At 39.7% G+C, this 16,412-nt stretch overlaps 1 protein-coding gene across 9 annotated transcripts in view; it reads left to right on the top strand.

Moving 5' to 3' along the window:
* The first annotated feature begins 2,067 nt into the window (after positions 1–2,067).
* The window catches only part of tenm4 (teneurin transmembrane protein 4), a 145,049-nt gene continuing 130,704 nt past the window's right edge, over positions 2,068–16,412 (top strand). For 5 of the 9 annotated variants that reach the window (XM_085795905.1, XM_085795902.1, XM_085795901.1 and 2 more), the window contains exon 1: positions 2,088–2,434. The gene's annotated coding sequence lies outside the window, so the exon portion shown is untranslated. Of the gene's footprint in view, positions 2,435–2,925; positions 2,946–16,412 lie in introns of those variants that run through there. The other 4 variants (XM_085795900.1, XM_085795898.1, XM_085795906.1 and 1 more) reach the window with 3 other exon arrangements.

Raw genomic sequence — 16,412 nt, 5'->3', positions numbered from 1 at the left:
TCCTGGTCTCTGCAGACTCCTGAGGGAAATATCTGGCAGCTAAATACTCCACTGTGTTCACTGGCTAACTGTGTCTGTCTGCTGGTTGGTGCTGTGCAGGCAGTGTGGAGTGGGTTTCTTTGAGCTTTTAACGCTGAAAAAACAACTGCCACAACAATACTGTGAGAGTGAACCAAAACAGAGCACTTGTGGTTCGGACAGTTAAACAATGGACTGAAAGTTAAAGCTCCATGAGACAGAAGGGAGCTGCAGTTTCAGATAATGATTTTCTGTAGGTTCTTCACTACTAGCTGCCCCTCTCACATTGTCTTGGACACACGATACCAAAGATAGTTTATGAGTGTGCGCAGATAGCTAAGTTCCATAAAACACAAGAGGTTTTGATCAGACAGTGGCGTGTAATTGAAGTTGCTGTCTGGATCGTACAGGTCACATTATAGACGTCGACTTTAAAATGTGGGTTTGGTGTGCGGCATGCAATATGCCATAAATTCTGGTCGACAGTTCAGTATGACAACAACTGTGAGCTACAAGGTGCAACCTGCACCATTTATTTTTCACACATGAGGCCACATGAAAATCGGTGCATAAGCAGTGAATTACAGCCCACCACCTGCAAACATGGACTGAATGCAGCTTCTCTAACTGAAACTGGCCCCTTCCCTCCTGTTGCCTGGGTCAACGGCAAATCTCACATTCCCCAAAAGACATGACCACAATACCAGGCCAGTCCTCAGTTTTACATTTGAAAGCATATTTAACTTTTCACTCATCCATTCACAGCGAGTGAGCAGTAAGACTCTGAGCCTGGCCAAGATTAGCTTTTGGCAGACAATGCAGTGAATTAAAGGCCACACATGGCCCCTCTCTTGTTCTCTGGGTGACCAAACACACTTCTAGGGCCAGGAACTCTTGACCAGTCTTTTTAACCCACAAGGAGAAACTAGGAGTTGGAGATAAGTATAGGGCAATGGATTTAGGATCAGAACCTGGCCAGACAAAAGTATTGTCAGATGGAACAAGACAGATGGTCTCTTTCCTCGCTAGTCTACCAAACTGTTGTGTCGGAGGTCTCAGCATAGGTTAAAGAAAACACTTAGGTGCGTTGACAAATGTTGGAATATTTAGGTGTATATTTGTACATTAAAGTTATTTATTTAGACATAGGTGAGACCCTTCATATCCAAATGCCGAAATGTGTTCCTTTAGATTTAAATGAAAAATCTCAAGGTTGAAATTGAAAATTGTTTAAATACTACAGTTAATACTGAGATGTTGCTGCTTCTCCTTAAATATTTATCAAGGCTTCGCAAACAAGTCAAACATTTACAGCTGATTATACATTGGCCTCTAATCTTCAGTGTAATTATTGAAGAAGGGAAATCCCAATTCAAACAAAAAAATAAATAAGCATATCCCTGCCAGGTGAACAAATAGATAAACTGGTGGAAATTTAGGAATGTGTTAAACAATTCTGCAGAGAAGCTCATACAATTATATTGTCTTGAAAGTAAAGAAAAAGAAAAAACAGTCTATGTGGGATAGTATCTCATAATTATGACCTGTTTTCTTGGAGGACATTTCACATCAGTTGGAAATGGTTTATATTAATATAATGGATACAGAGTTGTCTTACAAGTCCTGATACAACTTGATTATTATTAACCTTATATTGTGTTTATTCATCCAGTTAGTTCATCTATTTTTGAAAGGCCCTTTATATATATATATATATATATATATATATATATATATATATATATATATATATATATATATATATATATATATATATATATATAGTATATATTACTAATCTCTTTGTACTTTAATTTCTTCTTGGATTATTTAATGTAGTATAGCAGAAACACCAAAGCACATATTTGCAGGGACTGTAGCCCAGGACCGAAGGGGGCGACCACGCACAGCTCCACGTCCCTGCTCCAAACTCGTAAGTGTAAATCGTGAGGGACCACGCAGCCTGTCACTCCCCGGCAGAGCGCCTGGCGTGTCACCTTATCTCTCGCTGTGTGTCCTGGGACTATTTCACATAGTTCTCCCGGAGGGTTTTCTTCTTGTTCTCCTTCTTCACGGCGTTCAATTAGGTGTGTGCGTGTTAATGGGCATCTTGGACTGCTGCCTCTCTCCTCCATGTGTGCCTCTCTGACAGCGCTGTGAGCAGCAGCAGCAGCAGCAGCAGCAGCAGCAGCACCTTGGAAGAGCAGAAGGAGGAGGAGGAGGATTTTTTTCTCTCCACCGTACCGTGTCGTGCTCACTGGAAATACACTCGGCTCTGGCTACTATCAAAACGAAACGGAGGGAAGAAGAGGAGACGAAGTAGAAGCAAAAGGGCTGTTTTAGGGGGGCATCCCAAGACTATATTGGTGAATTGTCAACGGCACCGGCCTGCTACATTGGATGTCTCTTCAGAATGGTAAGGTTAATTTTAGTGAGATGAGATTTTTTTTTGCCAGTGTTGCAGAAAAGGCAAGGCAGCTGCACACAAGCATCATGCAGTAAGCGGAGCATACACGGAGAACTAATGTAGAGAGCCGCGACCAGTTTCACCTCAGCCCGATATTTTCTCTTTGAATGTTTTATTTTTACGCTATTTGCATCGTTTGTTCATGCTGTATCTTGATGAATCTGCCCGTACTCCGCATGTTATTCATCGGACGGGGGGGGTGGGAGATTTACGGTGCTTCGTGAACGGCGCAGCACGGTAGGCTACCTGCTCCTCGGTTTTAGCAGCTTAACGGGTTCGTGGTCCGCCTTAACATCGCACCGTGTGAATTTGATAGCTAGGAAGGTATGAAAAAGTCCATTGTTGCCGCTCTCCTGGCTGCCTCGGGAGCAGGGACGGCTGCAGCTCGCCCTAAATGATGTGAGATAGGTACATAAATAACGGATGAAGACGGAGGCAGACTTGCTTTCTGAATTTAGAGGTAGGTTAAAGTGCTCTGCTGTACGAGGACCGACATATGGCTGGTAACCTTGTGTTCTGCGACTGTCTCTGAATATGCTGCCAGTTACATGACTACACACAGTGTTGTTTTAATTTAAAGGCCTATGAGGGAAATGTAGATTTGTTCTGGTCAGGGTTAAAACACCCCACCCCTTTCTCTTCTTTTCTCCTTCTCTTTATACAGGTGAGTCCATATTCAACTTTGTAGTAGCCCCTCTACACTGTACAGTAGCTAGTGCTGTCTCAGTACCAGCCCAGTGGATTGTGGCTTTGTCTGTTGGTCCTGTTTTAAATTGACCAAATTAACCACATGGTAAGGATAAGGGAAACTATGTGACTTGTAGTTTTTCACAGATTGAAAATAGCCTACTGGAAAAAAGTGAAGTAATTCCCAAACAGATCTCCACAAAGTGAAATACTATGATTTTAACAACGCCAAAATAAATCAAATCAAAGTCAATAATGTCAAATTAAATATAAAATTAACCACAGTTTGATCTGGCAGTTGGCCTTTTTTAAAATGTTTACTGTTTTATTTGACATAGAGAAAGCATCATCACATGAGACCACAATAGAACCAGTTGAATCAAGTGAAATAATTGAAGGGAGCTCTCTAGACCGGAGGAGTAAAAGCGTGAGTAGGACCCCTGGGAGTCATTGTTGGGGCCCTATGCACGGCTTAGACCAGCCCTGCACGCTGATTGGGCAAGTTGTAAGACTTAACACATACACACACACACAGAGCCACACACTAACTAGAGATTTGGTATTACTTATACTAGAAGTACATTTTTAGCTCATGCCACATCACATATTAGAATTATTTGAATATAATTTATCAAGTCATTAGCAAATGAATACCAAGAGATGTATTAAGTGTGAAATGTTACAAAGTTAGGTGTGTTGAACTCTTTCATGTCAAACTAAATTTCACAGCATTCACTCTAATGAATCAAAAAGTCTAATGTTCTCAGAATTCACGGTAACCCATAATTACCTTAAAGCTTGAGATTGGTATTTGGCATTAAAAAGGGAACTTCCTCTATTGTGATTCAAGTGAATGTTTTGACAATAATTTGACTAAAAATTGTGGAGAATAAAAATACTGAAGTTTTGTGAAATTTTCACTCTCAGTCTTTTCCCAGACTATTGAGAAACAACTTTGTGTGGGTGTGTAGTGGTGGTGGTGGAGGGGTTACAAGTGCCACCATTGGCCACCCGTGACCTCAGATATTAGAGGTTAAATCGGGGGGAATCTGGGGGCCCTTCGTCCTCCATGGCAAGTGTTTGGCGGAGGCATCAAATGAGAAGTCTGAAGTTGTTAGGTCCCATCGAGGTTAACCTTTGTAGAACAACGCTGCATTCTACCAGTTGTCTTTGTCGTGCTGATGAGCTCTGAGAAGCAGCCTCAGCACTAGTTCTCTGCATGATAAGAGGGGCAACAAGCCTCCCTCTGTGGTCACAAATGAAAAATCTGTTGCATGTCGTTTTGCCTTTGTTGTTGTTTCCTTGTGAACTGAGCGCAGAGCTATTCTCTAAAGGACAGATTGCTGAAAGAAGGATGACATGTAAGTTGCGGTTGGACCTTGTTATGTTCCATAAACGATTGTTGTGTTTGAACTAACGTTGGCAGTGAACGGGGGCAGAACGATAAGAGGGAGAGAGGAAACAATGAAATGCCTCTGTCCCTCTGGAGTTTTCTGGGGGGATATTGTGTATTTCAAGTAATAATTGTTGTGAGAACTGTACGATCATCTAGGGAGGGAAATGGCTGAATTTGAGAGAAATGTACTGCGGATGTTGAATAGTGCGTTCTCCGTGATCTTGTGTGGCTCAGACGACAGAGCATAGCAATACTGTAATAAAAAAAATCATGTTCATTGAAAATAGAAGATAATCAGCAAAATAGCTTTAACCTGCTTTACACAGCAGAAAACCTTGAAATTAAATTGATCTCGTTCTCAGTTTAATATTGACAGATAAATTATGCATCACCTTCTTCTGTTAATCTGTACAATCTGTGATCCATACGTACCTGCTTGTTCAACTTAACAACACAGAGTGCAACAATACAAGAGGTGAATTTTGTAGCCTGGAGCATTATGTTTAGTTGAAGCTGCAGTCTGTCATCTTGTGATTTATCTCGCATAGAACTAATGGGTAGCTGTCACAATTACACCACTTTATTGGACATGAAAGCTGGGCACTGCATTCCTTCTCCCTCCCCCCGTTCTCTCTCTCTCTCTCTCTCTCTCTCTCTCTCTCTCTCTCTCTCTCTCTCTCTCTCTCTCTCTCTCTCTCCCTCTCTCTCTCTCTCTCTCTCTCTCTCTCTCTCTCTCTCCCCCACACACAACCCTCTCATCTTTTTCAATTGTTGAATAGACAGCTACAGACTTTGTGTGATAAGTTAAGGACAGTGGAGAAATCAAAAGCATGTGGTGCAACCAAGTGACCAATTGACTGTTGCAAAACAGTTTTTCTTCGTGGTAGTCACCATTATTATTCTCAGTACATTTGATCTGGACGGCTGTTACATCTAAATAGAAACAGAAACCTCTCATGTTTGTTTACAACTTTACATTCAGTTTCGTTGCAGTTCAGTTCAATTATATATGTATAACTATATACTGTATAGAACTGGGAGATATTACTTCAAAACAGCATCCAGATTATTTAAAAACTTTTACCCTCAATTACGAGGATGACATTGGCGTTTGTGTTTCAAGTGATTACACAAATTGGTGGCGTGACCTTTGGTCACTGAAATGTGTTCAAGTCCATGCTTTGGGGAAAGTATGAACCAAATTAATCAACATGAACAAGATTGAGGGCCAAGCTACAAATGTTGTTTTAAATACCTTTTTCCATTATTTGTCCAGACCTAATATATATATCACCATCTCATGACATACATTATCTCAAGGCACTTCACAGAGTAGGTTCAAGACCTTCATATATTATAAAGAGAAACCCAACAGTTCCCACCAAAAGTAAGCACTTGGCCTGGGTAAAGACGAGAAACTCTCCCTTAATCTCTGACAGAACTGGACTCAGGGTGGGCAGCTGTCTGCCTGGACAGGAGGATTGAGAGGTGAGAAGTGGGGGAGAGAGGCGAAAGAGGAGGAAGAGTTTGATATGAAATCTCTTATTTTGTGCCTTATGTCCTGGACAAGCAGAGCATTGCAGTGAAAGTTATTCTTCTTGCTATTGTCAACTTGACCTCAGTTCAAGAAGAGAATTACTTTGTTAGGTTGAGACAGTATGTGCGTTTCTGTGCTTTTGGAAAGCTTCATGAGTTTGTGGTGAGATGGTAAATCCCCCCCCCCCCCAAAAAAAAAAAAAATGTTGAAAAGGCAAAGGACTTCTTAAATAACTAAAGAGCCTGAACATTACAATGCAGAGCACTCCCCAGCTGATTTCGCCTTGGTGTAGTTCGCTCCAAAATAAACATAAAGGAGAAAGGAGATATGAAGAGAACAAAGAAACATTTGATCTTCCATCTTGGTATTCTGAGACCCCAAACAAAGCCATTTTTTTCTCTTTTTTTGCATCTTGATGAGGGATAAGCCACCTTATTAACAGCATTAAACATTAATTCCATTTGGGTGGATGTGTTATATGTGTCTGCACATTCTGTGTTATCCTGGAGCATTGCTGTTTAAGCTGTTTCCTCTAAAACTATCAGATCCATTTTTCAAAGAAGTGGAATCTTACACCTGCTTGCTGCTCTGAAAGTCAGAATCACTCAAACAAAGTACTTGAGGACTGAGGTAGAGGTTGAAATTATGCACTTGAGCCCCCAGACACAGGGTAGTATTTCTCCTCCTGGGCACACAGCAACAGACTCCCCTTTGTGTCCGACATTTCATAGTACGCATGTAGCAGTTTTTAAGATGACTCTCATTTCTACAGGAAGCTAATGACAATCTGCAGGTGTGGTACTCATTATCCTTACACAGTCTACTTTGATATATTCTTGTCTGCTCCGTTGTACAGCAGAGCTTTAGCCTGTTTTTTTCTGTAAATCGACCATCCTCCCCCTATCATTTCAGATCGCTTTAGAATACTTGACAGAGTAGAAACATTGTCCTCAGAGCAGGCGGGGTGTAGTTGAGGTGAGAGCACATCTACAGTATGTTGATGGCCACTGTTCAAAGTCCCACTTCATGCATTAATCCTGCATCTCTTACATTAATAATGTACGAACAGCCCTTCGTGTCTGTTACATAGAGATTCCAATTTTGCATACTTTTTTTAAAAGTGAAATTTCTCACCAGTTGCCAAACCTCGGTTTTATTTTGTCCAAGGGGCAAAAGGATGTGTCTTTTATTGAAACACTTAATTTCATTTTAAAAGGAGGAAGTTAAAATTCAGAGGTTGTTGAAGAAATATAGCTTCTTCATTGCCTTTGACCGTTTCTGTCTTGCCACTGGCTAATTGTGGGTTTGTTCCCTGCTGCCTCTGTAGGTGGCATGTCAAGATCACCATTTCTGGGAATGCACATAATTACGACAACGGGGTGTGTAAATGATGGCTTAAGGACATTCCCTCGGGTTTTTGAGCATGAAATTTTAGATGAACCCAAAAAGAAGCATTGATTTTTAGGTGGATATGTAGATGTTTTAACATGTGATTTCTCACTGGCAAGCACAAATAACGAGCATAGTTCCAAGGAAGGGAAATTAATTTTAAACACGAAGCTGAATCTTAGATACCAGTGGCAAGAGGGTCAGTGGTTGAAATGAAAACTGAACAGTGGTTAAAGAAGCTGTAGATGCTCTACCGCCTTATAATTACCCCAGAATTCCCCACTGTCTTAAAAAAAGCTTAATGTTTGAAATTCACAAAGCTGATATTTTAACAAAAAATACAAAAGATATACTGGCTGGTGTTAGGCAGGTAAGACCTTTTGCACTTGAGCAGCCAAAACAAATTTGTGTAATCATCTCTCATTATTTTTCATACACAAAAGTAGGGTAACGTGCATAGAAAGCATGAGAATACACCTTTGACTGACACAGTCTCTCTCCCACTTTTAAACATGGTTGTGGACTAGTAATGGGATGGGATGGGCAGCCATCTCGGGAGGGTCATTACATCTGATGGTTGCCTTCCATGGTTTTAAGAATATGAGGCGATTTTATGGGACCAGGTGCACTTAGTGGTGCAAACACTGTTCTCTTAGCATATCCGCATATTCTCTGATGGTAATTCTCCCAGCCAAGCACATTCAAGAGTGTTTCCTGCCAAAGAAATTATGGCAATGTATCTTTGTCTGTTACTGCCTGTAAGCGTTAGAAAATGTGATTTTTCCCTCAAGTTAGTTGCCCTTCTGCACACATACTATTGTGTTTTTTTAACCATTGATACTTGCAATTTCCAAATGCACAGAAGTGTAACTGTTTACTGTAATTTCCCATGCAGCTTAGGATCAATAAAGTATATCTAGCTATCTAACTAAACATGTATGAGATTGAAATGAGCATTCTTGTACTTAAAATGCAACCCAAAGGGGAATGAACTTGAATCTTAGTTTCAGATACTGTGATTTACTCAACAAACAACATTCTATTGTGTCAAATTTGAAATATGCTTGGTCTAATCCATTTGTATTTGGGCATCTCTGTAGAGAGCTGCTTGTAATTAACTACAGAAGTAAATCAAATATGGATCAGGCTGCTAAATTATAATGCATAAAACAGAATTTTTTGGTTGGTGCAAATAAATGAGAGACCTGTACTTGCAAGTTAACAAAGAAATACAAAGCAAATAAATAATGCTTAAAAAATTAGAAGCTCAGAATAAGTGTCATCAAACAATTTACTCTAATAGAGCAGATCTCTGACATTACTGACCTAACAGCTCTGTGTTTGCTTGCCCAGCACACACTAAAAACTCTCCACTACTGATGGATCAGAAGTGAGGCTGACCATTTGAAACTGCTCCCAACTCCTGGTTGTAGACTCACTCTGTCCAACTGTCAGGTCAGTGTATTTTACACCACCAGTTAAATGCATTGCAGCAAAGTGGCCCACTCATGCTGTTGCGTGTATACTGTGGCCAGCTCCAGCTGGGGACAGCAGAATAAGCCAGTGAAGTGAGGGCTGGACTTGATGTTGAATGGGAAAAAAGTGACAGGAATAAGAAGATGTCCAGACAGTGTTTGAAGGTCACATTATGAGGGTGCTTTAGTTGACAGGCATCACATTTCTTGCAGCTATCAGACTAACAAAGTGGTATTTTATATTTTCTGCATCTTCGAACCTCCCCATCAGAACAACCTCCCTTGTGGCATTTCATCATGACCAGGATAATCTTATGCAAGATAGTGAAACGGCAGTTAATTTGCAGGTAATTAAACCCCAGTGATTTACAGTTGGAAAAGCAACTTACTGTATACTGTAAGGCTGCAGTCAATATGGCTGTGTAACATTTTGAATGACGATATGACTACAGCATTATGAAGGGTTTATTTCAATCTGAAACAGTGTAAGAATTTTTTCAGGGTAGTTGTGTGGCAGCTGAGGAAGATGAAAATCCTCTGATCAAAAGATGTGAATGTGGCATGTCTTTGTTTTCAGCAGCACTGTGCTTGCTTTCAGACAGACGGGGCTCTGCTTCTGGCCCTGGCTCTGTTGGAGTCTCAGAACCTTGGTTCTTTCTGGTGAACCAGCCCGAGTTCACACCAGTTTAAGTAGAACCAAAGTGGGAGAACCTTACTCAGGTGAAAGTAAACACAACAGTGGCAAAATGGCTTTTTTGACGTCTCTGTAATACCAGTTTATTGATTATTTGGTCTGTTGTTGGAGTGAACCCAGCCTCTTCCGCAGGTCTGGCATACAACTTGCTCTCTCTGGTACTGCTTTTAGGCTTTTCTTGAAATTCTGTATTTGCCCCTATAGCAACCAAACATTTAGTTTCTTCAGCAGACAACTGAATATTCTTTTTCTCCATGTTGTTAGTCGCTGCCTTCTCCATGCTCACTGATTTGATGATCACGGTTCGCAAGGAAAAACCAACTATTTTTTGGTTCTGTGGAGAACAGACTTCAGGTTCAGAACCTATATTTTTTCTGTCTGAAACCCCTATTCATTTTTATTATTTTTATACAGTATGTGCATGTGTGTTTTGAGGGAGTAGTTGCTCTTGTAGTTTTAGATAAAGTTCAAAGATTTGTTCAAGTTAGGCAGCTTGCAGTTCTAAAAAACATGATGTGTTAGGAACATAAACTCCTTGTTGTATCCATTTTTAAAATATTCAAAACCCTTTTATTGGCAGGTCTTAGACTAATACCCTGATGTTGGAAGCCCAGCAGCATTGTCTCAGCCAGGTCAAACATGGCCTGATATCTAATCTGTGCTGCCGTTTCAGCAGTGTAGTGCATAAAATCTGATGTGTTTTTGTTATTTTAGCAAGGAATCCCCCCACACCCTCCCCCCGCCCCTTTAATTGAAGTTGTTTAATTATTTGAATTTCATGTTACTCTCAGCTCTGTTCTGCTTGATGCAACAGAATAAGTACAAGCATGTTCAGGTTATTTAAAATTGGGTTGTACTTTGTTGTAATTTAATTAATGTGGTAGTCATTTTTGGTTCGATTGGATCATGGAAATATTTGATTCTTTACAAATGAATCTGTTGGATACTTGTAAACAAGGCTTTCGCCTGTGACTGAGGAGGCCTACTAAAATCTTACCCTGCAGTATTACAACTCCACAGTGCTTGACTTCACTCCTGACTTCTTGTCAGAACTCATGCTAATTTGTCAGTGTGACTTTAAGCTGTGATTGCTATGACAGAGGTGGTTTTAAAAGATACAAATTAGGGCTGTTAAAGGGAAGGTGCAGGACATGTAGAGGCTTATCATACCCCTCACTGATTAAGTCCCACTTAAGACATTAAAACATTTTCACATCAGAGTTGTTGTTTTTTTCTTTCTAAGGTGGCACCAGCTTCTTGTCAGCACCTGTTATTACCTTGTCTTACAAATTGCATGCAAGTAATTTTATATGCTTCAGAAACTGTAGAGAAAGTTAATGAGTTAGAGAACAATTTCAAAGGATATAATATATGCATTTAGTCCTGATAAAAAGGGATTAATTTTGAAGGGGGGGTGAGGGTCTTTTTTCCCCTTTACCCAGTGAGACAATTACACAGGTATTTTTTCTGCCGTTTGGATGTGCAGCTTGAAGGTATGTTAATTTAGCTCATGGATGTCAGTGAGATAAAACCGCGTCAGGAAATACTACTTTTTAACAGCAGGGGTTTACTGTCTACCTGAGCCCTTTGACATAAGAAAGAGCATTTATAAGATTAGACAGAAAACTAGTAAGAAGTCTCAAACTGTGTGATACTTTTAAAACCATCAGAGCTAAAAAGTTGGTTTGACAACCAGAGAATGCTTTGGTGGACATGCTACAGTAACCATGACATTATAGGATAGTTTACAGTAGTCTGCCTATAGCCATCAGGATGGCTCTGGAAACATTTATTTGGCCAAAAGAGTGATGATATAATTTAGCGGTCTAAAGTCTGTGTGTCTCAGTAATCCAAGCAATCAGATACCGTCTCAGGAAGGAAACTATCCCCCTCTGATTACGTCCATGTGCATATCACTTCACGTCAAGGGTCGGCTTTTCAACCGTTTATGTTTGACAAGGGACGAGTGACACGAGAAGTTTCTTTCTGTACGGTAGAGGTCCTGGGCCAAACTTTTGACTGAAAACTGGATCAAACTGGCTGGCTGTACTCTGAGACATTAGAGTGCTGCCAACAGGGCCTGCTTTTTTTCATCCAGCCAGACACCAGGGTGACATTCATGACATGACATCATGATTGTACCTCTTTTTTTATTTTTTTTTATTCAATAACAGAATTTTTCAGTCCCAGATCTTTTTAAAATGTCCCTTTCAAGTCTTTAAAAAATGACATCAGCTCCCCCAGTTGTGCAAGTTATTAAATCAAATGGGAGTAAAAGTCTTTTCTTTGTTCCTGCAGAGAATTGGCATATGTTTGAAACCTGCTGCACACCTGCATAGGGAGGTTTTCAGGGGCAGGGGAGTGCTGAAAAGCAGTTGTCAATATATTTTGCAAGTGTTAGGCAGCAAAGTAGAGTGATAGCTCTCAAGGGGGCTGGCCTTAAGCTGTTATTCTATAAATATTAATAAAGCCCAGTAGCCTGCCTGGGAGGAAGCTAACAGTTTGCTCATGTCACAGACTGGGCATCAATGTGACAAGTTGTGAAAAGAGTGATGAGATGACAAAGAGGTGGGAAGATGACATTTAGTGACAGGCCTCATTTTTCAAATATGAAATGCCATCACTGGAAACGGAAGCTGAGTCTGCTGACCTCTCCTTTACAAAACCTTGACACTACAAACAATACCCCTCAGTGGGTTTTATGTTAGGCATATCTATTTATTTTGAAATCACCACAACATAAATACATTTGCATAAATTATCGGAGGGTGCTGATAAAGCATAAGGTGGTCAGTTTTGGACACATGGAGGCGTATCCAAAGAAAGAAATGTGAATTTTTACACATGCAAATGGTTATTTGGTTCATTCGAGAGAGTGTATTTGAGTATCCTTGGCAGCAAGGCTGAAAATATTTTCTACATTTCATTCACTGTCACTGAGCATTTAAGTTGTACTGCTACTGTATGATCATGATACAATCATGATGATTGATATAATTTCACTCTGCAACTGCTGTCTTAATTTTCAGATGTGTGTTTTAATAATATGACAAGTCCCTTGATATCTGACCTGCTTATATGCATTAAATCTGATTATTATATTTAAGATGGAATATGCAAAACTCACAGTGACCAATTTCCAGTCCACGTGTCTGCTTAGCTCGAGGACTAATGGAACCAGCATTGCTGAGAGGCGTTAAAGGTTTTGGCTGCTGCCGTTGTTGCTCTGCAGGCCTAAGCAGCAGCACGGTGTTTTGGCACGCTTATAGACGTGGAGTGTTTTGTTTGTATTTCTTTTTTCAGCACAGTACATGCAGATATTGTTTCTGTGAGAGCTGAGAACAACAATTTCAAAACCATCTATGAAAGCTGTATTGAGAGGCTGAAAAAAAGACTTAATGGGTTTTCATGAAAACGTTGCATCTGGCTTGACAAGATGGACAAGATACTGGACCCAACAGTGGAGGCCTGTAATATACAGTATTGGTTGTTGTGTCTCTCACAAAATGTTCATAGCAATCACTGAACAGCATTTGCATTTTCTTTCTGCACAATCTAGATAATTGTGAGTGGGGTTTGCCATACCCCCCATGGTTGTAGAGGACTTGCTTCTGATTCAGGAAGCAATCTGAGTAGCATGAATTATCAATAATTAGAAGTAGTTGTCCACTCTGAAGATCCTGATTTAGTGGTATTTCCTTTAATTTGTCTGGCAGGATACATTAAATGGTACATGACAGATGATGAAGTTTTAGAGGACCATAACTATTCAAAAGTTAATAGCTGTTATATCAAAGGAATACAAACTCATTTACATTTACATCAACTAATTTAACAGAAGCTTTTATCTAAAGTGACTTAAAAGTCAGGGACAAACCTTAACTTCAATGCAAGTACTAAAGTACTCAGTGTGTGTACTATAGCTTGGCTAAATGTGTTTTAAAAAATGAAAATATTGAATTATGCTTGACAGATTGTACCCTTTTCTATTATCGTCTGTTGAACTACTTTGTATGCAGCGCTAATATTGGCATTGTTGTGTGTGTGCATTTGTGCTTTAGTGCCAGATTTTGCTCCAACATAAACTGACAGAAATCTGCTGGGAGTTTCTCAATTCATTACTCAAATGATTTTGATTAATATCATTATTATCAATTGATAAGCTGTTTTTGATTTAGCCATCAGTTTTTGTCAGGTCATTAGGTTTCAGCAAAGATGCAACCTCAATATTTACAATCTAATTTACAGTACACTTTGAGCTGATCTCTTTAGATGCTTTCAGATAGAGCCCAGCTCTACAAACAGCAACGGTTTGTTGCTACTAAAAGAAATATTTTTCAGCCCTAACACCCACGTAACTCCAAACAATTTCATGCAAATTTAACATAGCCAAACCAAACTGCAGGACACTGTAAAAGAGTATCTTTCTGCAGTCATATTCTTCTACATTTCTTTTCCCATTCCCATCTCACATTAAGATTACTGAACCAAATGAAATAGTCTTTAATGGTCTAAGACAGCCTGGTTGGTTATTCCCCCAGTGTAACCATCATAAATTGCATGTGGACACAATTTAGTCTTATCTAAAGATTAAACGGTTACATTTACAGACATGACTTCAATATGGCAACCATTATGCAAAAGCCTTGTTCTCTGAGCTTATGGTATCCAAAGCATTTGTATTAATGGCATTTCACACCAGCGAGGAGATAATTCCTGTGTGGTAAGGTGTAAAATTGAGCAGCTTTGATGTTAAGCGGTTTATTTAAGATTCAAGATGAGGGTGTTAATTAGTTGACAAAAATCTTTTTGGTTCTAGGAGTTTTTTCCTTAATCCCTCTGGCCTGAGATTAGATTTCTACATTTCAGTTCAAAGAAAACAGATAAGAACAACGATCAACACATGTAAGGCAGTGTACCTGTATACATTTTTATTAATTTTAAAATCACAGGAAGGATTTTGAGGCTCCCCTCTTTTATTCCACTCATGTTCAGAGATTTTTTTGCAAATATGGTTTGGGTGCAGCCAGTAGAAAATTGCCTCTGACTCTCTGTCAGTGGGTTGGCTTTGTTGGGTATGAGTCATTTCTTTAAGTAAGCAGTTTTTCATATAGGCATCTCTGTCAAAAATGTGTCTATTTAAAATACTATAATAAGGTTTATATAAGCAGTATTCATGGTATCTCATGAGCAACTAAACTTGACCTTACCAAATATTTGTGATCGTTTCGTGAATGGGGGAAAATCCTCAGTGAATTATGACAGCACACAGCAGATCAAGCTGTAATATTTAAGAGCTCAGGGAATATTTACCTTGACAAGTTGTCAAGGCAAGCAAATGTGCTATACACTAGTCCATACAGAAATGGAGGGGAAGAATAAATCCAAATGTTCCATGGCTTTCATATTGACCAGAAAGGGATGTATACTGTATGTCCCATATAACAACCTTTAATGCGATGTTTGGCAATGTTTGGTCCCCAAATATATCGCATGGAGCAAGGTTTAAATATCAATAGTGAATAATGTTACCAGTCCCCGCTCTAATGGTAGGTATGAATTGAGTTGGTCTACTACACCGTGAGCAACCATGATTTCAGCATTGTCATTGCTTCCAAATGTAATTATTACATGATACGATGATTAAGTCCCTGTAATAGCTGCAGTTGTTGCTACATAGTGTTTAACATTCCTTCTTTGCAATATTCAACAGTCAGTCATCTCCCAAGATGAATGTTCATTCAATCAAATTCACAATAAAAGCTTTCTGTTGGAAGCATTTGTATTTACATCTCAAATGGAAGCCATGCTACTATACCAGAAATGCTTGAACAAAACAAACATTGTAAATCATATTTGCCTTATCCTTATTAGCAAAAGAAAAGAACAAAATACAACAAAAATCAAACTATACAAAATCATTTGACCCCATATCTTGTGGCTAAAGATGTTGTGCCAACCAATCACTATGACGTCCTTAGATTTCAGTAGGAGGCAGGAACCCGTCACGGCTCGGCCCTTCTCCCAGGCAGGACCGTTCTGTTGCGCGTCAGTGTGGTCACCTCCTGCTGGGGGATGCAGTGCAAATTGAGGTCGGTACAGTGTTAGAAGTGTGCAATATCCCGCCAGTGGAAAAACAACATTACGGTTGTATATCATCTGTCACTCTTCTTCAGCTGCCAAGTTCTGATGCGGGTTGTACATGTAGTGAGAAATACTGTAGTGGGAAGCAACAGCAGAGCCGGGCAGTGAAAAGTGAGTGACTCGCCTCTTAGGCAGAACATATGGGTCAGTGTTGCTGCCCTGCATTCTGCTCTGTTTAAAACCCTGAAATATACTATTTCTAATGAGGAAACTGAAAGATTGTTTTGCTATCATATTTAATTGCAACGATACTGGGGGACAAAAAATGTGATATCACATTTTGTAACTGCAGAAATAAGAAAAACAACGACATAAAAAATGCGTGTTTTATATGTTAATTAGTTTTTGGATGTTTCTCTTGTCAAACACTAAGAAACAACTTTTAGCAACTAACACTGTAGCTGCCACTGTGCTAAATTACCCAGATACAATTGTTCCTTATCTAAAAACAAAGTCAATCTCATGTGCTGAATGACATTCAAATCCCTGGTTAAAGATACACTAGGTCTCTTCAGTTCGGTTCAAACAGCACAGATGCATATTCTGAAATACAACCAGCTGTTCACAACCACGGTCTTGGTGCAAGGCTTGCTTTGTGTGTGTCT

Source organism: Trachurus japonicus, chromosome 13 (assembly GCF_045865225.1).
Source record: "Trachurus japonicus isolate A0001 chromosome 13, Traja_1.0".
NCBI lineage: Eukaryota > Metazoa > Chordata > Actinopteri > Carangiformes > Carangidae > Trachurus > Trachurus japonicus.
Note: the sequence above shows the minus strand (reverse complement) of the source record. Positions and strands in the feature narration are given on the sequence as shown.